The 27,375-nt window shown below is 34.2% G+C and overlaps 1 pseudogene; it reads left to right on the forward strand.

The window, feature by feature from the left end:
• Nucleotides 1-714: 714 nt before the first annotated feature.
• The window catches only part of LOC110583552, a 53,487-nt pseudogene continuing 26,826 nt past the window's right edge, over nucleotides 715-27,375 (forward strand).

Genomic DNA, 27,375 nt, shown 5'->3' on the forward strand with positions numbered 1-27,375 from the left:
TTCATTACTAGAGCTTCTTTTGTCAGAATCATTTATTTTGTTTTTTGACCCCATTCAAAACATGAACCAGTGAACTTATTTTTTATAGTATAGCAGACCTGACACTCTGAAAGATGGTCTGGAGTTAACAGCTACATACTGAATAAACAGTTAAGAAAAGTAGGAAGGGAAAAATGAAGGGGGGAGAAATCGGAAGGGGAGACGAACCATGAGAGACGATGAACTCTGAGAAACAAACTGAGGGTTCTAGAGGGGAGGGGGTTGGGGGGTTGGGTTAGCCCGGTGATGGATATTAAAGAGGGCACGTACTGCATGGAGCACTGGGTGCTATATGCAAACAATGAATCATGGAACACTACATCAAAAACTAATGATGAAATGTATGGTGATTAACGTAACATAATAAAATTTAAAAATGTAAAAAAAAAAGAAAAATCTTTTTAATTTCTGCACTTATAAAAAATAGAAGTAAAATCAGGAAGTCTAGCAATTGGTCACACAGAGGACTGGCTTCACTAGGCAGGTTCTGCAGAACCCAGCAAACAACATCAGGCATGGGGAATAAGAGATATAGGCTAGATCTCTCTCATTCCCCTCCCCCCCACACAAAGTAGTGAGTTTTATAGGAAACTGCAAAGATCTAAGACCCCAGGGTCCATGCCATCAGTATAATTCTGTTAATATCAAATTTTCTGGAAAAGTTCAATCAACGTAATGTCGTATACAGCTGATGAGGATGCAGATTGCTACAACTACTTTGGTAAAAGTTTGTAATTACCTATTAACTTGAAAATTCACATGCTCTCATTATTTAGTCCTTATTCTGAATGTAAGAAGAACATTCACATATTCTTATTTAACTATCTGTTTATAGTCTATCAAAATTCTTGAATATATACACCAGGAGACGCAAAAGAAATATTGATAGCTGTTATTTTATAGAAAGATTAAAAAAATGGAAATACAAATATTCATCAATCATATAATGGATTATTAAATTGTGGTATGTACACAAGGAAAAACAACAAAATAATAAAATTTACTAAATGTACAGCATAAGTAGATCTCAAAAACATATTGAGTGAATGAACAGATCAAGTCACAAAGGACATATTTCATTCATATAGAAAGACAGATTGAACCCAACACTTTATCTTTAGCAAAGGTTTAGTAAATGCACAGTTTAGGATAATGGTAACTTCTGGGGGAATCAAGAATGGGGTATTTTGTGGGGCAGCACAGTAGGTTTCTAAGGTCCTTGCAAACATTTTATTGATTACTATGGAGGGTACTTATTTCACTATTTTTATTTAAATTGTACATTTTTAAAAAGATTTATATATTCATTTGAGAGAAAAAGAGTGCATAGCGGAGGAACAGAGGGAGAGGGAAAGAGAATCTTAAGCAGACTCCATGCTGAGTGCAGGGCCCTACATGGGGCTCAATCCCAGGACAATGAGATCATGACCTGAGCTGAAACCAAGAGTTGGATGCTTAACTGACACCTCACCCAGGTGCCCCTAAATTGTACATGTTTAAAAAATGTGTAGATGTGCCATGTCATGGTGAAAATAAAAAAAAGTCCATAAATCAAGGGGCACCTGGGTGACTCAGTCAGCTAAGCAACTAACTCTTGATTTCAGCTCAGGTCATGATCTCAGGGTTGTGAGATCAAGTCCCAAGTTGAGTTCTTTGCTGGGCATGGGGCCTGCTTAAGATTCTCTTTCTTCTTCTCCGTCTGCTAATCCACACCTCTTTCTTCCTCCCTGTCTCTAAAAAAAAAAAAGAAAAAAAAAAGTCTGTAATCAAAAGATGAGAAGTGAAAGGAATATAAAGAAAAGTAGGATAGAGAAATATGCCAATGGTTTTGAGTGGAAGAAGGCCCACAAAATATTTTGTATATTACTGGCAATTGTATTAGTGAAAGAAGAAACATAAATGAATGAATTAGTAAAAAGGGACTAATAAGACAGTAAGACAAAGAAACAAAAGGTTGTAAATAAGGAAAGTTAATTAGAAAATATTAAATATGAGAGTGGCTTTTATTTGAACCTGGTAGATGGAATGTGTCTTTGCATCCACTCATCCTTAAAAGCCCATTATACTGACATTAAGCATAAGTCCCTAAAGACCAACAGAGAAGGAGGAGAGAAAGATGGATCTGTCTAGGCTCCTCTTTCTCTCTCCATAGATATATATAGAAAGATGAGAGAGAGAGAGGGACATGTTCAGAGAAATTAACATTCCTGTGGGAAGTAGACTAAACATGCTTTGATATACATGGCATCTTGAAACTTTGTCTCCTATAGGATGTTTCTCATGAAGATGGAAGATAATGTGGCCATGAAAAAGGAGAAAGGAAGGGAAGGAAACTGTTATCTAACAAATAGGAAAGATGAAAAGAATCCTCAGGACAGTGACAGAGAGAGATTCTAGGATTAGAACCAAGCCTGGAGAAAACCAGTACTTGACAGGAGTAGAATGTTGGAGGGTTGCTAAAGGATGAATGTAAATTTAACCTCCCAGTGAGTTGGAGGACAGGTTACTGATACAGAAGAAGAAAACTAGGTAAGAAAACAAGAAAATATAATCACAGTACACTACATGTCTTAAGTTGAGTAATATTCACATAGTCATTATCAATAATTGAAAAAAAATGCCCCCTAGTAAACTATACTAACGAACTGGCAAAGATGGAAGAAAGTGATACTGCTGTGTGAGGGGAGGTTAAAAGAAAGGTAGATTTTCCTATTTCACCTTCGGAAGGCTATAGATCCTAAATGGAGGACTATATAAAAACCTAATAATATAGTTACCCATACCTGGAGGGAGTGAATAGGATGGAATATCAGGAAACAGAAGAACAAGCATTTTATTTTTAGTAAAATAGTATAAACTTGTTGCTTCAATAAACTAGAAATCAAAACAGGGAACCAGTGATGCATTAAAAAAATTGGTTTTCATTATAAATCTTATAGAATTCTTTGTTTTTTTAAAAAGGTGTTATGTCAAAGATAAACTCAAAAATGGATGAAAGACCTAAATGTGAGACAGGAATCCATCAAAATCCTAGAGGAGAACATAGAACCTCTTCAACATTGGCCACGCAACTTCTTTCAAGACATGTCTCTAAAGGCAAGGGAAACAAAAGCAAAAATGAACTTTTGGGACTTCATCAAGATAAAAAACTTTGGCACAGCAAAGGAAACAATCAACAAAACTAAGAGGCAACCCATGGAATGGGAGAATATATTTGCATATGAAATTACAGAGAAAGGGCTGGTATCCAAGATCTATAAAGAACTTCTCAAACTCAACACCCAAAAAACAAATAATCCAGTCAATAAATGGGCAGAAGATATGAGCAGACACTTCTACAAAGAAGACGTACAAATGGCTAGCAGACACATGAAAAAATGTTCAACATCACTGGCCATCAGGGAAATACAAATCAAAACCACAATGAGATACCACCTCACACCAGTAAGAATGGCTAAAATTAACAAGACAGGAAACAGCAAATGTTGGTGAGGATGTGGAGAAAGGGGAATCCTATTACACTGTTGGTGGGAATGCAAGCTGGTACAGCCACTCTGGAAAACAGTATGGAGATTCCTCAAGATGTTAAAAATAGAGCTACTCTATGACCCAGCAATTGCACTACTAGGTATTTATCCCAAAGATACAGATGTAGTGAAAAGAAGGGCCATATGCACCCCAAAGTTCATAGCAGCAATGTCCACAATAGCCAAACTGTGGAAGGAGCCAAGATGTCCTTCAACAGATGAATGAAGAAGATGTGGTTCATATATACAATGTAATATTACTCGGCCATCAGAAAGGATGAATACCCAACATTTGCATTGCAATGGATGGAACTGGAGGGAATTATGCTAAGTGAAATAAGTCTAGCGGAGAAAGAAAATTATCATATGGTTTCACTCATATGTGCAACATAAGGAATAACATGGAAGGCCACAGGTGAAGGGAGAGAAAACTGAATGGGAAGAAATCAGAGAGGGAGACAAACCATGAGAGACTCTGGACTCTGGGAAACAAACTGAGGGTTACAGAAGGGAGGGAGATGGGGGGGGTAACCGGGTGATGGGTATTAAGGAGGGCAGGTGTTGTGATGAGCATTGGGTGTTATACACAACTAATGAATCGTTGAATACTACATCAAAAACTAATGATGTATTATATGTTGGCTAATGGAACATAATAAAAAATTAAAAATTAAAAATAAAAAGGTGTTATGTATAAAAGTGAGATAAAAACTAATTTAAGAGCAAAATGACAAGAGAGTGATAAAGAGGATAAACATAAAAAGTAGTGGAAGGAGAATCAAAACTTCCATGGCTGTGATTAGGGTATGGATAGTCCTCTTCCTCTAGCTCTGACGTTATTCTTTCTTATTTTTCTTTTTCCTTCTCTTGGACCCTCTTCCATACCCTTCTTTCCTGTTTATATAATTTTGATTTTCTAATTTTCTTTTTGTTTATTTAATTATCTTTGCCTTGTTTTCTTTTTTCCATTCTCCTAATACCATAGGCTTTTATTTTTTTTAAAGTCAACACTTGAAACATGTGTCAATAACTCTCCCCAAATATTTTAATACCTTCAGATGTGCCTCTTTCATTAACATGGGTTCAGCGGTCCTCAATGGATTCAGAATAAGTATAATATGAGAAAAGTTATTAAAATCACCAGGGGAGGGGTGCTTGGGTGGCTCAGTGGGTTAAACATCTGCCTTCAGCTCAGGTCATGGTCCCAGGTCCTAGGATTGAGCCCCACATTGGGCTCCCTGCTCAGCAGGAAGTCTGCTTCTCACTCTCCCTCTGCCGCTCCCCCTGCTTGTGCTCTCCTCTCTCACTCTCCCTGTCCCTCTGGCAAATAAATAAATAAAATCTTAAAAAAAATCACCAGGGGAATATTTTCAAATTATATATACCCTTAGCTTCCCATTTGGACAATAATCCCTAGAGTCTCTAATTTGATAAGTATCTACAGATAGTTATAATAGTGTTTTAGAAGATGTCTCAATATGGACTATTTTAGGTTTTATCCTTTTATTAAATTAAACTTTATGTTCAAAATATCAAATGCTCTCAGCAGCATGATTGAGAATCCTTTGGACAGCAGGGACTAAAATGTTCCTCAGTCAGTAACCCAATAATGGGATCTATAAGTTCCTTTCTATTATTGAAACACATAACTTAAATCTTAACTGGAGTTTTGAATAATTTAGTTCACAGAAAGCCATTTCAATAGCTATCTTTTTTGTGTAATGACATCACAGATTTATCCCATACACTTTTAACCATAACAACATGTTTAAAATAAGAATAATTAATAATTTTAATAAGATAGGCCAAAACTCTAATTTGATGAAAATTAATTAAAATGAAAAATTATACCAAATCATAATGTAAAGTACTTTATTTTCAATAAAATACATAATCTGAAAGAAACAATAAGCTCAAATTGTTTTTTTACTATTTACCAATATGTTCTATAATTTCAAAACTTCATTTGCTGCATATAAGGATTATTGTGTGAAATGTTATCTTTGTTTATCATTTGGCAAGTTCATATACATATATTAAGACCCCCTTCTGCAAAAAGGCCTTCCCAGTCCCCCAGATGTATTTAGTTTCTCTCCACTGTTTATAATTACAGCACATTTTAAACTTTTTATCAACAGTGTCATAATTTTTTACAAGTTTGAAATGTATACCAGTATAATAAGACTCTTGAGGATGATGACCTTACTTTGTGGTTGTTTTTTTTTTTGTATCTCTGGAATTTGGAAAATCAATATGTTATATTTTTCACATTTTATGGAAGTATTTTTTCGGCAGATTAAATTAGAATAGTATTATGAACCCTCATATACACATGACTCATAATCACTAATACCTATAAATGTACATTTCAGTATGTATCTGTAAAAGACAAGACCAGAATACTATTTTCACACCTAAAAAGGTTTACAATATTTCTTAAATATCAAAAACCAAATTAGTACCCAAATGCCCTCAACTGTCTTTTTTTTTTAATGTATACCTACAAGTTGGGTGCTTGAGCCAGCTCATTCCACCTGTTTTTGTATTTTCAATAATTTTGTGAGCCCTGTGTTACAGTTATTATTAACAGATTATATAACCATACAATTAAATATATTATATTAAAATTTTAAGGCAAGAAATACTAAAAACCTTATTTTCTAATTATCTTATTACATTTTTCTAACACCTATAATCTTGAGATTTACATCTATTGTATCTGTATGGTGAAAACATAATATGCTATTGTACAATGGTGCATCTTTTCTCAACTGTCTTCAGTGATGCCATGTTAGTAGCCTTAAATTAACCACAGTGAAAATAAAATACATGTGTTCCTGTTTCTAGCTGTGTGCCTTGAAAAATCGAGAAACAATGAACAACTCAACTATAATGAGAAACTAGTGTCCAGATTGTGATCTGTAATAACAGTTCATTAATAAGAATGAAAGCTCGGGGCACCTGGGTGGCTCAGTTGGTTAAGCGACTGCCTTCCGCTCAGGTCATGATCCTAGAGTCCCTGGATCGAGTCTCGCATCGGGCTCCCTGCTCGGCGGGTGGGGGGTCTGCTTCTCCCTCTGACCCTCCCCCCTCTCATGTGCTCTCTCTCTCTCATTCTCTCTCTCAAATAAAATCTAAAAAAAAAAAAAAAAAGAATGAAAGCTCCTTGGAAAATATCTGATTCCAGATCTGGAATAGAATATGTGTAGGATGAGCCTGAAACATCTTATCATACAAAATAAAATGGAAGCTATTATTACCAGTGGGCTTATATTAAACATAACAAAACAAACTTTAACAGACTACTGCAGTCAGAGATGGGACAATACGAGCATCAAAAATAATAACTGCCATAGATTGAAAGAAGAAGATCAAATATGCTAACATCTTTGGATTAATAATCATCATAAAAATATATATTTATCCCCTTTATTACATGCTTGGTAACCAATTGTTATTCTGAGTAATTGGGATGAGAACAAGTCAAAGATTTATTCTGTATTTCCTATTTGAACTATACTTCATGACACCTAGAATAATGTAAAGAATTCCAGATAATGAATGAGGAAGATGTGATAGAATTAAAATATCACCATTATTCCACCATTAAAGAAATAATGGAAGTAGACAATCATCACTGATGGCAGTTAAAGTTCTTAGGTGAGAGGCTAACAGCAAATTTTATATGGATGGATCAAAATGAGAGCATCTAGACATGCTGATCAAAATTAACCTCACAAAAAGGAGATATGGTCAGACATCACGTGTCTCTTATAAAGATGCTCTAAGAAGTACAGAACACCTTTCTGTTATCCTTGTCAAACTGTACGGTATTAAAGATGTGTAAGAGGATGTGAAAATAACTAAATGGAATTTGAAAAATTATTGTCTAAAATTTAATGAAATCACATTTTTCACTTGAAGAGGAACAGTTGGGACATTTTATAATGCTAAAACATTTTTAAAAACCTATTTCTTTAGAAAGTCTAATATTTTTCCTAAGTGACTCTCAAGGCAGTAGTGAAAAATTTTAAAGCTCACAGTATGCAGTTGCAACATTTTGAAAATTAGCTCCTTGTTATTAAATAACTCTTTGAGAACTCTTTGGCAGTGAGGCTTATTAATTGATTATAAATTATATTTTAAAACCCTTTGCAGAGGGTGCCTGGGTGGCTCAGATGGTTAAGTGTCTGCCTTCAGCTCAGGTCATGATCCCAGGGTCCTGGGATCGAATTCAGCATCAGGCTCCCTGCTCCTTGGGAGCCTGCTTCTCCCTCTGCCTCTCTCTCTCTCTGTCTCTCATGAATAAATAAAAATTAAAAAAAAAAAACCCTTTGAAGAGAAGATGCATGATAATTGTTAATATCTCACTTGTTCTGCTATAATCTTATTAATTTATATTATTTCAAACATGAAATATTTATTATAAAGATATAAAACATGTTCAATCTATGAAGAATCTAAGGTTTAAGATAAAAATCATTGTAAATAAAACTCTGCCTAAAGATATATAAAAGTCTTTATCTTTATCTCTCTGTCTCCTTTTCCCCTTCATGCACACGTGTGGATGCACAAATGTGCATCTGTCTATATCTGTCTACCTATGTTTCTATCCATCTATTTATCTATCTGACTTTCCTTTGGTTAAAAGATCAAACAAATTTTGCTTTTGAATTTTATTGATTTTCCAAAGTTATATTTTATAAATTTAATTATTTCTTTTAGGTGCACACAATAACAAATTTCATTTCCATACTGTCATATGTGTATATTATTAGTAGATGAATAAAAATAATCCATTGGTCAATACAGTTGTTTACATAGTAACTGACAGGGCAAACTTTGTAAAACTCTACTTGGTAAGCGGCTCCATTTCCTGTATGTGGTAGAAAATAGCTGGCTAGCAGAATTAACTTGCTGCCTACTTGAGGCAGTTATTTTGGGGGCTGTAAAGAGATGGGAGGGATAAACTACATGAATGAAAAGAATTAATGACAACATTACTGGTCAATACAAAGATAGCCCCCAGCATCACTGGCATGGTAAATTAAAAATATATATAGCACCTGCCATAGCAAAGCTAATGGTGCAGAGCTTTATAAAGAAACCGCCACCTTAGGTGGTGGCATTTATACAGTCTGTACCTAGAGTGTTCAGTTTTTCCTTTAGAATGCATTGATTAGCTAGAAATGCCTTGATTGAAGGAAAGGAGACTTTACCCTTCATAATGAATAGGCCTCACGTTGTTGCTCTAATGTTCTAAGTCTTCGGTTTATCTTTGTTTCTAGCAGTGTGACTCTAAATCAAGATTAAAAAGCAACTCAACATGAGGTAAAATAAAAAGGAGGTCATTTAATCACCCTGTTAGTTTCAACTGATTATTGATTCTTAGAGGCGATGTCCATTTCTGCCAGAAAATCCATTTCAGTAATGATTACTGCCTCAGTTTTATCCATGATACTGGAGGTTATTAAAAGTGGGAATCTCAAAGGAAGTATACAACCTTAGGCCATTAAATCATATTTGATATTTTTTATCACAACTCTGCCCTTTAACCTACAACAGAATCAGAGTACTCATTTAGAAATATGTGCTTTATCACAATTCTAATTATTACGTATACAATCCTTTAGGAAACAAGCACATTGAAATACCTGATAGATAAATATCAAACAATATTGGGCATATTGAATGTCTTATTGTTTCTTATTATCACAAATACATAGCACTCAAGTATTATGCCTAAAAATCTGGCATTATTCTATTGTCATTTGTTCACTCAAATTATTTTAGAGTCATGCCCAAAATGCTATTAGAATCACAGATTTGCTAAATATAGTGAATAGAAATATCCAAATACAGTTCAAAAAGATAAATACAGATGAGATATGTGTCTCTAACACAGATAAGTAAAGCTAGGATGATGCTTTAGTTTAGGTTTGTTACGGGCGGTGTGCCACAAAATCAGAGATTTGCTTCTTTGAGTATGTCTCTAAATTTGTAGTTGTTTAGTGAAATTTAGCAGAATAAGAGAGGAGGACATATATGGAGCCTAATCTAAAAAGTAATGTTTCAAGTCTGAATTTATTATTTAAACTTCTACTAAACAATAACCTAGAATAGACCTAATGAGTGTCAGGAACCTCATGCAATGGGAATGAAGAAAGGAGAGAGATTTGAGAGTGGAATTGTTAAATATTTGGTAGCAAGTGAATGTTGAACATAAGATAAATAGAGTAATCCAACATGACTGCTATATTTATGAAATAAGCAACTAGATGATATCTCAAATAAGATAAAATATAGGAGGAGTAATTGGTAGGGGAGATTATGAGCTCAGTTTTGAAGGAAGTTAATATGAATTTGAAGTTTTTATTTATGAGGCCATGAAAATATAACTCTAATATTCACAAAATAGGTGTAGCATGGAATTAGAGTTTGTGAATCTCAGTGTACTCATCATCATGACAGTGAATGGGCTTTTGAGGAAAAAAGTAATAAAGTAAGCAGATAAAAGGGTAGTACAGAAGTTATTTTTCAGTTGTATACTTCATTTGAGTTGTGTCTTTAAGCTACAAAATATCAAATTTTGTTTAAATCAGAGTTTAATCACATTATACTAAAGATGGGACCCTTCCATTATAATTATAAAAAGCAGATAAACATCATAAAATAAGAAAAAACAATTTATATCATGTTACCAAATATAGGTGTTTTTACACTAATTTGCAGACTAGAAAACAATCATATAAAACTGCAAAAGGCACTGTCAAATGTTGCTATTAAGTTTTTATTCACTTGGTTTGTATATCCCGATTTCATGGTGGTTATACTGTAGTCAGGAAAGACAGATCAATAACAAAATAAATAAGTAAAATATTGTAAAGTAAATAGTGTTATCTGAAATGAAAAAAGCAGGAAGGTGAGGATATATGGATATGAGAATACTACTATTTTAAATAGAACAATCAGGGACAACCTCATTGAGCATGGAATCTTTGAGATGGGAACATTTTGCTATCATGTTAATAACATAAAAATGAAATGGCAGTCTAGGTAGATCAGATTTATCCAAGTTATAAATCAATGAAGTCTTGCTGAATGATAGGTCTATCTATACACAAACTTCAGCTTTGTTTTCATTTTTCTACTGAAATTACAGAAAAGACATTCTGAAAGATTATACATATGTGTTTATGTATGCATATATATATACATAGAGCTATATTTATATTCATATCTATATATGTACACAAGTTATTTTATTTTAAACTTCACTGCTTGATTTCTTCTTCTCAACACTGAAACGATCACTAAAATTGACAAAACCCTAGCAATACTGACAAAAAAAATAAGAGAGCAGATACAAATTACCAATATTAGAGTTGAAATAGGAGGCATCACTACAGACATGGAAGACCTCAAAAAGAGAACCAAATAATACTATAAACAGTTTTACATGCATTAATTTGAAAACTTAGATCAAATGAACCAATTCCTCAAAAACACAAACTACTACAACTTGTACAATATGAAACAGAGAACTGAATAGTTCTATAACTAACAAGGAAACTGAATTCATAACCTTAAAACTCCCAAAAGAAATTGCCAAGCCCAGATGATTTCACTGGCAAATTCTACCAAAATTAAAATAAGAATTAACACCAATTCTACACAATCTCTTACATAAAATATACAAAAATATAATGTAAAATATATAAAATGTACATAAAAGTGGATCACAAACATAAAAGTAAAATGTAAAACTATAAAATTTTTAGAAAGAAACAGTAGAAAATCTGGATCTAGGACTAGGCAAAGCATACTTTAATTTGACACAGAAACACAACCCATAAACATTTCTAAAGATGATAAATTGGACTTTATCAAAATTCAAAACTTTATTCTGTGAAAGATCCTATTAAAAATGAAAAATAGCCTACACTCTGGGAAAAAAATATTTTTAAATCACAGACTGATAAAGAACTTGTGTGTAGAATATTTAAAGAACTCTCAAAACACAACTGTAAAACAACAACAACAATGAAATTAGAACATGGAAAAGAAATGTATGAGCAAATATCTCACCAAAGAGGAAATATAGATAGCAAATAAACACATGAAAAGATCAACATCTTTAATCATTAGAGAAATGCAAAATCAAGTCATACTGAAATATCACTACATGCCCACCTGAACAGCTATTAAAAAAAAAAAAGTTGACAACACCAAATGCTGGTAATGTTGCAGAAAAACTGGATCACTCATTCCTTATTGATATAAATGTAAAATGGTAAAGCCCATTTGGAAAAACAGTGTTGAAGTTTCTTATAAAACTACACATGCAACCACCATATGATCTGACAATTGTATTCTTGGGCTTATATCCCAGATAAATAAAAAGTTATGCTAACACAATATCCTCTAGATAAATGTCCATATCCATTTTATTTAAAATAGTCTACATCTGAAACAACCCAGATGTTCTTCATGAGATGAATGGTTAAGCTAATGGTGGTACATTCATATCATGGGCTACCAGTCCACAATAAAAAGGATCAAACTATTGATAAACATAAGAACCTAGAAGAATATCCAAGGAATTATTTTGAATGAAAAAGATCATCACAAAAGGTTACATGCTATGTTATTATATTTATAAAACTGTTTCCCAATGACAAAATAATAGAAATGAAAAATGATTTGTGGTTCTAGGAGTTAAGGTGGAGTGGGGTGTGAGAGAAGTGGGCATGGTTATAAAAGGGTTATATGAGGGACCTTTATTCACTTGTGCATTTCAAGTGCATTAATTTCTAAAAGTTATTTATTTGACATAGAATGCCAATTTGAAAATTGTTACAAAAGTTTAAAATAATTTCACTTTATTAAATTGTGTGGGAGAGTAAATTTTTCTATATCCTGTACATTATTTGTGTACAAAGTGAATTTAAAACATTCCCTGAGTGAGGGAATATTTTCTAAGTTGTTCTCAGGCATGGGTAGCTATATGTAAATCAATTTAGAATCCATAACTTGCTTATTGTGTCTCCTAAAATCTAATACACCATCTTAAGAGTCCTGAAGAGAGTATATTCAAGTCCCCAGATGAATGTGAGGCAGACTTGTAAACTGCCTGAAAATTGACATCATTTCTTAAGTCACACACTTAATCCAATGGAAAAAGGTGAAAAACTTACTGGCTCAGGGTGTTTAAGCATACCCCCTGAAAGATCAGTGTTAATCATTAATCTATGCTGACCTAGGGGTGAACACTAGGAAACTAACCTTAAAAGTGAAAACAAGGAAAATAAATTGAGTATGGGCATGGGAGGTTGTATGCCATGGGAAATGTAGATTTCACAGAATCAGTCCAGCAAATTCACTGAACAAATAAACAAATGAACAAAAAGAGCAATAACAACAATCCCTGAGACGTGAGGAATAAGAATCCCAAGTTGCTACAATATATCATATAAAATGTTCAGTTTTCAACAAAATATTATATGATATGCAAGGGAAGGGGAAAGAATGACTCATACATAGGAAAGACGCAGTCAACAGAAAATGCCTTTGAGTAGTCCAGATGTTCAAATTAGCAGACAAAGATTTCAAAGCAGTCATTATATGTAGTCATAGAACCAAAAGAAACACTTTTTAAATAATAAAATAATTAAAATTTCATCAAGTTGAGACTATTAATAAAGAGATAGAAATTATGAAAAGGAACACAAATAGAAATTCTGGATTTGAAAAGTTAACAATAAATGAAATGAAATTTCACCCCAGGACTTAATAGGACATGTGAGGTAGCAAAGGAAATAATCAATAATCAATGACCTTGAAGACAGATCAATAGAGTTCATACAATTTGAAAAAGAGAGAATGAAGAAAATTGAACAGAGCCTAAGGGACACATGGTACACCATTATGTGCATCAATGTATACTTACTGGTAATACCAGAAGAGAGGAGAGGGAGAATGGGGAAGAAAATAAATATTTAAAAAAGTAATAACTGAAAACTTCCCAAGTTTGCCACCAAAAAATCAATCTATACATCCAAAAAAGTAAAAAACCTCAAAGCAGGATAGAAAAAAAGACCCATAAACAGACACATCATAATTAAATTGTTGAAAACCAAAGAAATAGAGATTACCTTGGAAGAAGCAAGAAAAAAGCAACTAAAATCAGGAGGCAATAGATGCCATACTGGGAGCATTCTAAGACAAATACATGTTATCTAAGAATTCTCTATCCAGCAAAATTCTCCTTTAAAAGTGAAGAGTAAATAAAGACATTCTTAGATGAACAAAACCTGTGAATTTTTTGTTGGTAGACATGTTTTATAAGAAATACTAAAGGAAGTTCTTCAGGCTGGAAAAAGTGACCCCAAATAGTAATTCTAATGTACCTGAATAACAAAGAAATTCAATGTCTTGAAATTTGTTGCTTAATATATTTTGTTGGCTTATGATTTTTTTTTTTCTGATTTTCTCTCCTGGCCAAAAGTGTAGAGAGCTCTTTTAAAGATTGTGAAGATTTTGGTTACACATTCAAAGTGAGAGCAGACAGCACGTGTGCGTGTGTGCATGTGTGTGTGTGTGTGTGTATGCATTATGTTAAGCAGCCATCTCAATTTGCCTAGGAACAAGGGATTTCCTGAGATGTAGAAATTTTAATACAAAAACCAGGATGGTCACAGACAGGGAGAGTTGGTCATTCCAGATTTTATGTATGCGTGTGTGTGTGTGTGTTTGTGTGTGTGATTCAGCTACTTTTAGTGAGTTCCATTAAGATGAATGTTGTACATGTATCCATCCAAATTCATGTGTATATGCCTTTGTGAACTGGAATTTCTAAGAAATTTGATAAGGCTTTCTGTGCCTTTATTAAATTCAATCAAATTTAACAAATACGTAATAAGTGAGAGTGATAAGATTGATACTTTCATGTCTTCTTACATCTTTGGCATTTAAATGAGTTGTGGTAAATTGAAAAAAAAAATCTTCTTTGACCTGTCTGATTCATACAAACTCTTCCTAAATGATGGTTAAATAACGTTTGCAGTGTCATAAATTTAGTCAAATCCATTATCTGTAACCAAGGTGATCAAAGGACTCAAGTCTTAGTCTAAATTTAATAATTTATTTGAAAATGTAATTTTTCTTAGAAAGTACAATCATATGATACAAAAATATAAAATGGCTATTTTATTTTTTAACTTTTATCTGACAGAAGTAGAATCTTATGAGACTAACAGATGTGTTAGATCTAATTTAAAGTGATCATTGCACAAGAGTTCATAATTTATAGAGAATCCTGAAATACTATTCCCTATTTCTAAGGTAGCTATCAGGCTCAGAATTAATCAGAATAGTATTTGTTTGTTCATGTCTGATCCTATTGGACTTTACATTTCCAGTATATTTTACAAAAAATGCTATTGACCCTATGAGGGAGAAAAAAAAAAATCTTAGCTAACAAATGGAATGCATTAATGCTAGCCAATACCATGGTATATGATTAAGTGGGACAATTACCAAGCACCTGACTCAAAGCTGGCAGATCATTTCACATTGTCAGTTAATTCACTGTCAGCCTTACCTCCTCTTAATCCTTGTCTAGCTCAGTTTTAAGCTGTTGATCCATTGCAGTGATGAGACATTTCACACTTTATTAAAAATTCCACTAACACACTGGATATTTAATCTCCCCTGTTTTGTTAGAAATCTATTTCTTAAATGTTAATAAGGACTGCATACACTGGAATTCTCAAAAAATGCTACTTGCCATAATGCATTATTTCTTCATGTTCTCTTTCATTTAAATACCAAACCTTTCACAATTCTAGCTACCCCATTTAGAAGGCAGACTTACTATGTTAATTATTTCAGGGGCTTTTTGGAAAAGGTTCCACAATTTAAGATTATTGAAAATTTTTTTATCTGCTCAACTCACCAAATCTATTAAATATTATTGAAGATTTTTTAAAAAGGAAGGAAATACATTTTGACTATTAAACACACCTCGATATTCTTATCCTATTTGGTGAAATCTTAAAATGAAGAAAGAAGTTAAAGACGGTTGAAGAGGAAAGAGGGGGCAGAACAAGAGAACACATACAGTGGAATATGACAGACTAATTCTCCTCCAATGTACCAAAGAGAAATTAAGTTTAATAACACCAATATTTTATGCAATATTATTTTTACATTATGGTTAATGATTTGTTTATAGAAGGAGGCAGTGGTAACTAGAATGATGTGCATGCATGTAACTCAGCAAAGTTTATCTTATATATCTAGGGAAAGCACCATTGCACCTGTATCCACTTGCTTGACACACAGGTGTTACAGTCTGTATTTACAAGACTGTCTGCCAGCCAGAAGACCATTTGTTGTGAAGGGTATAAGCCATTGTGATTACAGGCACATAAAATCGAAAGAAAGCCGCTCCCTAATCTTCCTCACTTCCATCTGTTTGGTTGCTACTTCTCAGGTGTAATTTAGACAGGCAGATGTGCAATCTGGGAATCCATCCAAATTCACTTTATTTACTTCCTTTTTAAGGAAAGGGGAACATTCAATATTGTCTTCAGAAAACAATTCTATCTCTACTAGAGTTCTCTCCAGTCTGTGGTTATATTTTATTCTCTGGTCATAATGTGGAAGAAGTGTGGGTCCTGAGGCTTTGACGTTGATTCCCTATTTCTTCTGCCTCTTTTGTCACATCAGACAGTGTTATTCTCTGGCAGGAGGCTCTAGCACTTCCTCCAGAGGAACTTCTTCCATTGTGATTGTGGGTCTCTGACTGATGGCAGAGGGCTATAGGAAATCTACATAAAATTCCCTATCATATCCCCTTCTGCTAACCTGTGAAGGTAGCAAAATCCTTTGCATAATTGACATAATGGTAAGGATTAGGGCTCTTTTAGTAACCAGATGCAAGTGAATATCCAGAATACTTGAAGAACAGAATAGTCAATCATTAAAATCCTCATTATGAGGAGCAGATAAAAGAGAGAGGGTATTATGTTGAGTGAAATAAGTCAAACAGAGAAAGACGTGTAGCATATGATCTCACTGATATGAGGAATTCTTAATTGCAGGAAACAAACTGAGGGTTGCTGGAGTGGGGGGTGGGGTGGGAGGGATGGGGTGACTGGGTGATAGACACTGGGGAGGGTATGTGCTCTGGTAAGCGCTGTGAATTGTGCAAGACTGTTGAATCTCAGATCTGTTCCTCTGAAACAAATAATGCAATATATGTTAAGAAAAAAAAAAAGAAGAAGAAGAAGGTAGCGGGAGGGGAAGAATGAAGCGGGGGAAATCGGAGGGGTAGACGAACCATGAGAGACGATGGACTCTGAAAAACAAACAGGGTTCTGGAGGGGAGGGGGGTGGGAGGATGGGTTAGCCTGGTGGTGGGTACTGAGGAGGGCACGTTCTGCATGGAGCACTGGGTGTTATGCACAAACAATGAATCATGGAACACTTCATCTAAAACTAATGATGTAATGTATGGGGATTAACATAAGAATAAAAAAAAGAAAGAAAGAAACAGATTAACTCTTCAATTACTTAGATTAACTGAAGACCAACAGTATCAGCCAAAATAGGCCAGGTTATGCTATGGTAACTAAATTACCCCTGAGATCCTGGCTACTCAAAAAGACAAATGCTTCAGCTTAGAACTATGCATCTGTCCTTACAATGAAATGGTCAGAACAATCATATGACCTCAGTTAGCAGCAAGTTGGAAACAAAGTGTAATTTTCATGAAAAGAGAGGCAAACCAAATATGCACAGATGTTAACAGTCTTTGCCACTGACCACATTATTGACTATTAATCTGTAAGTTGACTGATTCTTTCAGTTCTCTATTGTTTCCCATTAGTCATCAGTCCTGTGAAGCAAAAAATTAAAAAATAAAAAAGTTCATGTTGTTCTTATTTTTTCATATGTACCCCTTTCAAAATTAGATATGCTTTCCCTAGTTGCTAGAACCTTAGGTGAACCCCAGAGCAGAGCTACTGTCCCTCCACCTAGAAAACGCATTTAGATATATAGAAATAGTGGGCAAATATTGTTACCTCAGTTATGAAATATTTAATTTTATTTTCAAAGGACATTGCCATCACTGACTTAGTGATGCCTGACTTACTGAAAATAATGGCAGGGCCATGTTTGGAGAGGTCAATTGGATGCAGGAAAATGTGGTAGCAGATGGTGACATAGTGTGTGGGAGATAGGGTGGTGTGAGGGGAAATACACAAATAGAAATAAAAAGATTAACTATAGGTGACAGCTGCTGGTGAGAGAGTTGACAGATTTTTTTTTTTTTTCTGGTGCCCAAGGTTTTCACCACACTTGTTTTAGAATTAGAAAATGTGAAACCAGCGTTGGCACTTTTGATCTGTTTTGGCATCACCCAGAGTTCTTACATTACTGTCATCAATATAACAAGCCAAGAATTGATTCTTTGAAATAACTGACAATACCAAAGAACTACTGACAACCAAGTGCTCTTGTCCCCTTTGCTCTCATCTTACTAAATAATTATTAAAGAAAAAACACATATATCAACAGGAAGGAAGCAACTGTCAAAAGTTTTATGTTTCATTGAATTGTATTAAATCTTATTATTGTAATAATCTATTATTATAGATACCACGAAGAAGCTTGTAATGACTCAGAATTGACATCATTTGACAGCAACAATATGATTCATTGGCTTACTATTCATAAATCATCTCAGAACAGTGCACATAACAGGCACATGTGTAAATATACACATTAAAAAATGTTTGTTGGTTAAGTCAGCATTATCTTTTTAGATCATAAGCAACTACATGTTTCTACCAGATCAAATTCAAAGGCATTTTTTAATCAATATTTGCTGATTATGGTGAAATTCTAAAATTTTTGAAAATAAAATTGGACACACAAGATTACATAAGTTAAAAAAGCTTCAGTATGTATATGTAATGTAGAGAGGACAAGTAACACCTCCCAGAAGAAAAGCATAAAGGGAACATAAGCAGAATAAGATATCAACGAGAGTTGCAAAGATTTCAAGTTTTCTGTCCTTCCCCCTTTTTTTTTTGATGTGATGTGTGGATCTCTCATAGGGAACCGGTTGAGCAGAGAGTTTTTTGGATTTCCCAGAAAAAAAGGAAAAATAAAGAGATGTGGCTTAAATAACTGATGATCAAATATTCATTGACAGAGATGAGAGATGCTTATTTGCTGGAAGACAGAAATTCCTGACCATTTCTACCACTCAGTGAAAACCCTGGCAAGCTGGGAAGCTTAGCAAATGAAAATAGGAAAAAAAAAATGTATAAAATGAGAGGGATTGTATGGAAGGTGATTGTGTTTTGTGGTTTGAGGTCCTAAAAATTCTCGGTATTACTTTATATTCTTATAATGTGTTCTTTCAAAAGACAATGGCATTTTTGCTTCACTGTACCTTCATGGAAAAGTACACGCACTCTACGACACTGGGAAAACACAATAAACATCCAGCCCTATATTTTGATCTTAATTACAATAAATTAGGTGACTAAAAAGTTGTGTGGATAGAAGTGCTTGAGATCAATGGATTCAATTATCCTCAGTGACCGTGCCATGTCCTGGAGGTAATCTAAATGCTACAGAGTGTGGCTGGATTAGAGAGGTGTAAAAACATATTTAATCCTTCAGTATAATGTTCATGTTTATTGTTTTTCAGCAACTAACTCACTGTTCTATGTCTGCTTTATTCAGTGAAGTGTACACTGGAGAGAAGTTAGGCCATCAGTAAAGTAGAGGCTATATTTCAGCAATATTTTTCTTAGAAACATTATGACCCAAACAATCACCTTTGTAATCATGGCACTTCAAAGTCAATACAATCTCTTTTATGGCTTTCTATTTTCCACAGATAGCCCCTTTTGGATGATTGTGTTTTATATGTAGTTAATCTGGCAGGGTACCCCTGAATGCACCATTGCAACAAAGATACATCTTTTCCTTAAGAACCAGCAGATTACATATCCACTCACTGGACCAGACAAACTTACACCTGAGTTTTTAAAGATTAAACATTATGCATATATTAGAGATATAATTTTTAACTAAATACAGAGAAGCAGAAGATATCATGTTCACACCCTTTCCGACTCTCCGTTACGTCACCCTGTTCTACAGTCTCACTCCCTACAATATGTTTTACAACTGTAATTACCACTATTGTAATGACATAATCACTGATGGTATCTGTACAACATCTATGACTGTCAGTGGATTATTGGCTCCACTGGGAATTTCTATCTTGTTTATCATTCTATCCTTATCACCGAGCATATTGTTTAATTTATCAAGTGTCAGTTTTCACATATGAATAATAGGGTATAACAACATGTACTTTATTGGAAAATAGCATGAAGTTGTAGTTAAGAGGACTGATTCTGGAATCAGACAAACCTAGTTTGTATCTCAGCTATGGCAATTAATAATTATGTGAACCTGTAAATTGCTTAGAGAATCCGTAAAAATTTTATTTCAGATATTATATTTATTCATTACAGAATTTTGATTTGTTCTTTTTGGAGGTTCTTTTTCACAGATTTTATTTCTTATAGAGATCCTAGTCTATCTGTTTCAATATCCGTGTTATTTCAGACTTGTCCGTTGATTTCTTTTTCTCGAGTATGAGTTGTTTGTCATGTTTATATATATATATATAAACATGTATGTATATACATGTATGTATGTATGTATATACATATATATGTAGTCTAGAGATTTTAGAATATATCTGGAAACTAAATGATACATTGTGTAGATTCTGGGTCCTGTTATATTTCTTTGAGGAGTATTAAGATTTTTCTTGCTTGCTTGTTTTAGCAGTTACTTTGGCTGAACTCAAACTCTAAACTCTATCTTGCACATAGGGTGCGGCCATTGAACTTAATGTTCAGTTCTTTATAATTAGTTGCTTGGAGGCTGCCCCATGCATTCACGGAATAGAGATTAGCTACAAAGTTGGGAAAAGTTTACATGGAGAATTTAGAGCCATCTCTCTGTGGCTTTCTCCTTTGTACAATTTCACTTCTTACATTCTAGCTGCTGTGGTATCCCAATACCTGTTCCCTAGTTGCTAAAATCATGAAGATTGCCAATTCTACATTCTAGCTGCATGTCACAACTGCTATCCAGAGACTTCTTTTAGGTAAAAACTGATTAAAATAGGAAAGTCAGAACCATTCCCTTCTTCCAAATGTTGATTCTTCTCCAGGTTCTGCTCATATTAGGTCACACTTTAATGCTTTCAGATAGGTTTATATATTTTAGAGTTTATAACTATAATCTGCAGGTTACTCTTCCATTACCAAAAGCTAAAACCTCCTCCTTAAACTCACTAATAATGATTTTCTACATCTGTTTTTTTTAAAAAAGGTGAATAGTAATCATAATACTTCAAAAGTTGTGGCAATTGTTGATTAAGATGATATATATCAATAATGCAGCACAATGGTTGGCATATAGAATGATATGTGGCAATAGCAGTTATAATAATTACATATCTGAGGATCATTAAATGAGGAAATATATAGCACTTTACAATAGTAAAATATCATATTCTCAGGATGAGTTAGTTTGATGATTACTTGGACAATAAATGAAATATTAAATTGAAGATCATATTGCCAGATGTAAGTTTTAGTCAAGTGTGCCATATTGTGTCCTTAAAGCACTTTCATTAAACAAAGATTCCATGCACATCAATCATCATAATAGAATTTTAAGCTAAATCCTCTGATGTAGTTGGTTAACAACTATCATCTTTATTTCTTTATAGTAACAAAATTGAATTCTAAATTTTAAGTAGAAGTTTATCAAAATGATATAAAAAATATTTAAGCCAGTCAGTTGGAGAATTTGAATAAGCATTATAAACTTCCCATTCTCTATGTCACTTTCTATTTATTCTCTTTAACAGCAATTTCAGATTCTAGGAAGCAAAATTCTTTTATTTTTCTGTGCTCAAGAGATGATGGTGATCATTTTGTAGGTTACATGTGCAAAGAATTTTCTATTTGCAGTGTAACTTAGTTCTTATAATGCCCTTGTGAAGAAGTCTTTCCATGTGTGTTACTTCATTGTACTAATGGGGATTATCATCTCAGTCTCCTGCATTTTCTTTTCTTTTTTTTTGTTAAATTTTATTTATTTTTTTTGACAGAGAGAGACATAGCGAGAGCAGGAACACAAGCAGGGGGAGTGGGAGGGGAGAAGCAGGCTTCCTGCAGAGCAGGGAGCCCGATGTGGGACTCGATCCCAGGACCCTGGGATCATGACCTGAGCCCAAGGCAGACGCTTAACGACTGAGCCACCCAGGTTCCCCAGTCTCCTGCATTTTCTTCTGTCACTGGGAATAATAAATATACATAACAAAACTAGAAATTGCATTTGATGGCATGCTTAAATATGAAATAATTACTAGTTTATAGTCATCCTGGCTCCAGTTACTGAATTTACCTTGAGAAAAATATAGAAGAGTTTTAGACAGAAATCATTTGACAAGAAATTAGCAATGCTGATTTTTACACACCTGTCTTAGAATTAAAAAGAAAAGTTGAAAAGAAAGGAAATTGTATCTCTTCTGTAGAAATTTTCTGGGGTGTACTCTTACTTTGAATTCATTTTGGGTATTCTATTCTTTGACTCCTCTTAAGACATTCCATTTCTTTCTCTATATAAAATGCAGCCTTGTTAAATAATACTTAGACATTTTAATAATTACAAAAAGGTGAAGTGTGTGTATGCATGTATATATGTATAAATATATATGTCATATAATTTTATATACACACACATAACATAGACACTCACAGACACATTACACTTATACCTTAGTTCAGGTCCTTTTTAACACATGCCTTGATAATTACAATAGTCATAAAATCTTCAATTGAGATTTCTAGCTTAGCTAACTATAAAAAGGGGATTATAGGATGGCATCATGGAATCAAGGAGGGAGTATCAGGATTTAGGAGTTTTGGTACAGGATGGGGAGAAATATTCTCATGTATGTGTGAGCATATATGCACATGTGTGTGTAATACAAGTAAACCTGGATTAAAATACCAACTCCACTATATAGTAGCTATGTAAACACAAGTCCATTACCTATAAAATGAGGATATTAGTATTTCCATACAGGATTAGATGATTAAAGAAATTTAAGTGTCCATTTCAATAACTGTGATATATATTAGATATTCAAAATAGTCACTTTCTATCTAAACTCAGTTCAAGTTCCAGCTTTACCTGGAAAGCTTTACCTGCCAGCCTTACTCCTCAGTGATTACCTCAGTGATGAATTTCCTTAATGCCCATGCCTTTTTTTTTTAATTTTTTATTCTTATGTTAATCCCCATACATTACATCATTAGTTTTAGATGTAGTGTTCCATGATTCATTGTTTGTGCATAACACCCAGTGCTCCATGCAGAATGTACCCTCCTCAATACCCACCACCAGGCTAACCCATCCTCCCACCCCCCCCTCCCCTCTAGAACCCTCAGTTTGTTTTTCAGAGTCCATCGTCTCTCATGGTTCGTCTACCCCTCCGATTTCCCCCGCTTCATTCTTCCCCTCCCGCTACCTTCTTCTTCTTCTTTTTTTTTTTTCTTAACATATATTGCATTATTTGTTTCAGAGGAACAGATCTGAGATTCAACAGTCTTGCACAATTCACAGCGCTTACCAGAGCACATACCCTCCCCAGTGTCTATCACCCAGTCACCCCATCCCTCCCACCCCACCCCCCACTCCAGCAACCCTCAGTTTGTTTCCTGCAATTAAGAATTCCTCATATCAGTGAGGTCATATGATACATGTCTTTCTCTGTTTGACTTATTTCACTCAACATAATACCCTCCAGTTCCATCCACGTCGTTGAAATTTTAAGATATTTAAGATATTGTTCAAGACAGGAATGTATCTTTTTACCTTTTCATATACCAAGCATTCATCCATAAGTCTGTGTAGTACTTAATCAGTTTTGGAGCACTGATCAAACAGAACCACAAAATTGCATGAATTTAAAACTTAGAGCAATCATAGAAAACATCTAGATCAGAGGTTTGCAAACAGTTTTTATAAAGGGTCAAATAGAACTATTTTAAGCTAGGCAGACCAGATGATCCTGCCATAACTATTCAACTTCACCACTATAGCATGAAGGCAGCCATAGACACTATGCAAACAAATGGATACAGCTGTGTTCCAATAAAATTTTATTTACAAAAAAGACAATGAGCCATAGCTTGTCAACCTCTAATTTAAGAGATTCATTTGATCCTTATGGACACAGACTCAGAAAGATGTTTTTCCCAAGAAGAAAGCAGTACAAAATGGCAGAATGAGAGTTAGAATATCTTTAGCAGTATCTAGTTCTCTTTTCAGAAACCCAAAAGCCAAAGGGGTTAGTAAATTAAATGCACAATAATATTTTAGTATATAAATAACATAAAATTCAACTTAGTATAATGAGGATTTTTTTTTAAAATGTCTTTGGAAATGGCTTGTTGTTATGGTGTAGGACTAGGAATATCCAATTTAGTCTTTCATTGATCATATCAACTGAATTAGAAATATAGTGTAACTTTATTCTATTACTCATATTTTCCATTCTTTTTACCATAATCATTTGAAAAGTGACTGATCCATTGTTCAGTTTACTTAATATCACAACCTTAAGAGTAAAACATAAATTTGAGACTTAAGTGTCAAAAATACCTCAGAACAGAAAGTAATGCAAGGATGGGATTTCTACATCACTGCAGAATTAGAAAAGACACAGGTGCCCAGTTTTATTGAGCTTCTGAATCAGTGGAATCCATAAAAAATAAGATTGTTTGCATTTTCAGGAAATAACTGAAAATAGTCTATTCATATTAAAATAGACTCCTAAGATTTCTGTGCCAGCATTAAAACTCTTATTCTGTAATGATTTAAGTAGCCTCATACAGCAAAAGGACTGGCTTTACAAGCTTTGCAGAATTGTATTATATCTGCTGTTATGTAAAACTTTAATTTAGAGTATACTTTAAAATCAATTGTATGATATATGAGATTTATTCTTTCCCTAACTTATGGGAAGGTATTTTTAATAGTCTCCTATGGAAAATGTTTTACTATATTTAGGCATATAATAGATTTCTTAGAAATTTCAAATCTTGTCATGTTTCAAGGTAACTGTATCATTATTATTTAATCAACATCATTTACACAATATATCCTAATAAACAAACCAAAGGTAGATAAAAATGTAGAGAAAATAGAAATAATTTCAATTTATTTTTTAAAAATATTTATTTATTTGAGAGAGAGAGAGCACATGAGAGCGGCGGTGGGGAGAGAGGGAGAGGGAGAGAGAAACCCAAGCAGATTCCATGCTGAGCACAGGCCCAACACGGGGCTTGATCTCAGGACTCTGAGATCATGACCGGGGGTGAAACCAAGAGTCAGATGCTTAACCGACTGTGTCACCCAGGTGCCCCCAAAATAATTTCAATTTTTAATTAATCTAAATTAGATATATTTTCTTTAAAACTAGTATCCATATGTATTAATTGTATTTGGCCATGCATAATAGAAGTCTACATTCAGAGTAGTGTATTAGGAGGGAAGATAATGTTCTTTGATAAATATCTCCTTCCCTTACTGGGTCTGTGGTCTTGGGTATTATTTAATTTCTTTATGCATTTTTCCAAGCTGGGACTAATATCATCTGCTATTTCTACAGAGGAGGTTTTGCCTGATACCAATATATGTAAATGGCTTAGCATAGGACCTGACATATTATATGTATACCATAAACATTAAATGTCATTATTATGAGTTCTGGGAATCACCCTGCAAGAAGAGCCAAACAAATCTGAGCTCTTTCTATCAGAGGTCTGATAGAAAGAGAAAAAACATCTGAGGAATTTTGTGCTATTTTCCCATTAAAACTAGCTTATTTTGTTATACAGTAAATGTGTGCCAGTCCCTCTTTTAGGTATTTGTGATACATCCATGAACAAAGCAAACAAAATCCTGATCACAAATGGCAAACATAATAAAGAAGTAACTGTAAACTATTTTCAAATGCGATAATATAATATATATGAGTATGTATATATACACACACATATATGAAAAAGTAAAGTAAAATAGGGGAATTTAATGAGAACTGTGATGTCACAATATAAGTGGTGCGAGGAGCAATAGGAAAATCAGTTTAGGACTGATTTTAGGACTGACTTATTGAGAGTGACTTTGTACAAAGATTTGAAGAAGGTGAGTTACCAATTCAGATGTTTTTGGGAAGAGCAGATTAGATATAATGAAGAGACTCTACCAAGGGAACATTCCTGACATGTTCAAAGATCAGCAGGGAGTCCAACATGCTGGTATCGGAGTGAGGAAGGGAAAGAAGAGTTGGGAAATGAGGTCAGAAAGATAATGGGAATCAATATCACAGAGGGCCTTGAAGTCACTGCTGACTTTGGTGTTTAGAGAGCTATGGAGTCATAGCAGGTTTTGGAACGACATGACACGATCTGTTGGTGGTTTAAAGGATCAGTCCCATTGCTGTGTTGATATGTGATCCTAAGTGAACATGGGAAGAAACAGACCGGTTAGGAGGCAACGGCAGTGATACAGGCAAGAGATGATGGTGGCTAAGACCAGGAGAAAAGCAGATTCTATATTAATTTTTATTTTCTCATGGAATGAATGTGGGCAAAGTAGAGAAAGAAAGGGATCAAGAATGACTTTTTTTGACATGAGCAACTGGCAGGATGAATTTGCTGTGAAAGGAGATGTAGAACGCTGCCACTGGATACGAGGGTCAATAGGAATTCTCTTTAAGCCATGATAATTTGAGAAACATAATAGGCTTGTGAGTACAGATATCAAGCAGGCAATGGATATAGAAGGCTTGGGTAATGAAAAAAAGATCTTGACTGGAAATAAATATAGGAACCATTGACCCATAGATGGTATTTAAAGGCATGAAACTGAAAGAAATCACCAGAGAAGGCCAAAGACTAAGCATCAGAGCTCACTACCAACAGGCTGAGAAACCAAACAAACAAACAAAGGAAACTGAGAAGTATCCAGTGTAACTTGAGGAACATCAACATGCAGTAGTATTCTGAAAGCCAAGTAAAGAAAGTATATCAAGGTGAAAGGCCAACAAAGATCAAGTAAATATAGACTATGACCATTGAAACCAGCAATATGCAGGTCATTCATGAACGGAAAGAAGCAGCTGGGGTGGGTAAAATTAGGAGTAGTATAAGAGACAATACGGAGAGACAAATTGAAGACTGCAATTATAGACAAATGCAATAAAGAGTTTTGTGCAAAAAAATGTAAGATAAATGGGTAGTGGCTGGTGGAGGAAATAACATCATATTTGTATGATGGTGTAAATGAGACAGTGTACTATGTTGAATGGTATCCCTTCCCTCAAAATTCATGACAACCCAGAACATGTAAATGTGACATTATTTGGAAATAGGGTCTTTGCAAATACAATCAAGTTATAATGAACCCTAATTCAACACCTGCTGTCCTTATAAGAAGAAATTTTGGACACACACATAAATAGGGGAGAAGGCCATGTGAAGATGGAGATAGAGACTGAAGTATATGTACAAGTCGAGGAATGCTAAGGATTGTAGGAAGCCACCAGATGCTAGAAAAGGCATCAAATATTTCCCTTTATACAGCCTTCAAAGAGAGCATGACCCTATTGATAATCTTGATT

This window comes from Neomonachus schauinslandi, chromosome 8, assembly GCF_002201575.2.
Source record: "Neomonachus schauinslandi chromosome 8, ASM220157v2, whole genome shotgun sequence".
Classification (NCBI taxonomy): domain Eukaryota; kingdom Metazoa; phylum Chordata; class Mammalia; order Carnivora; family Phocidae; genus Neomonachus; species Neomonachus schauinslandi.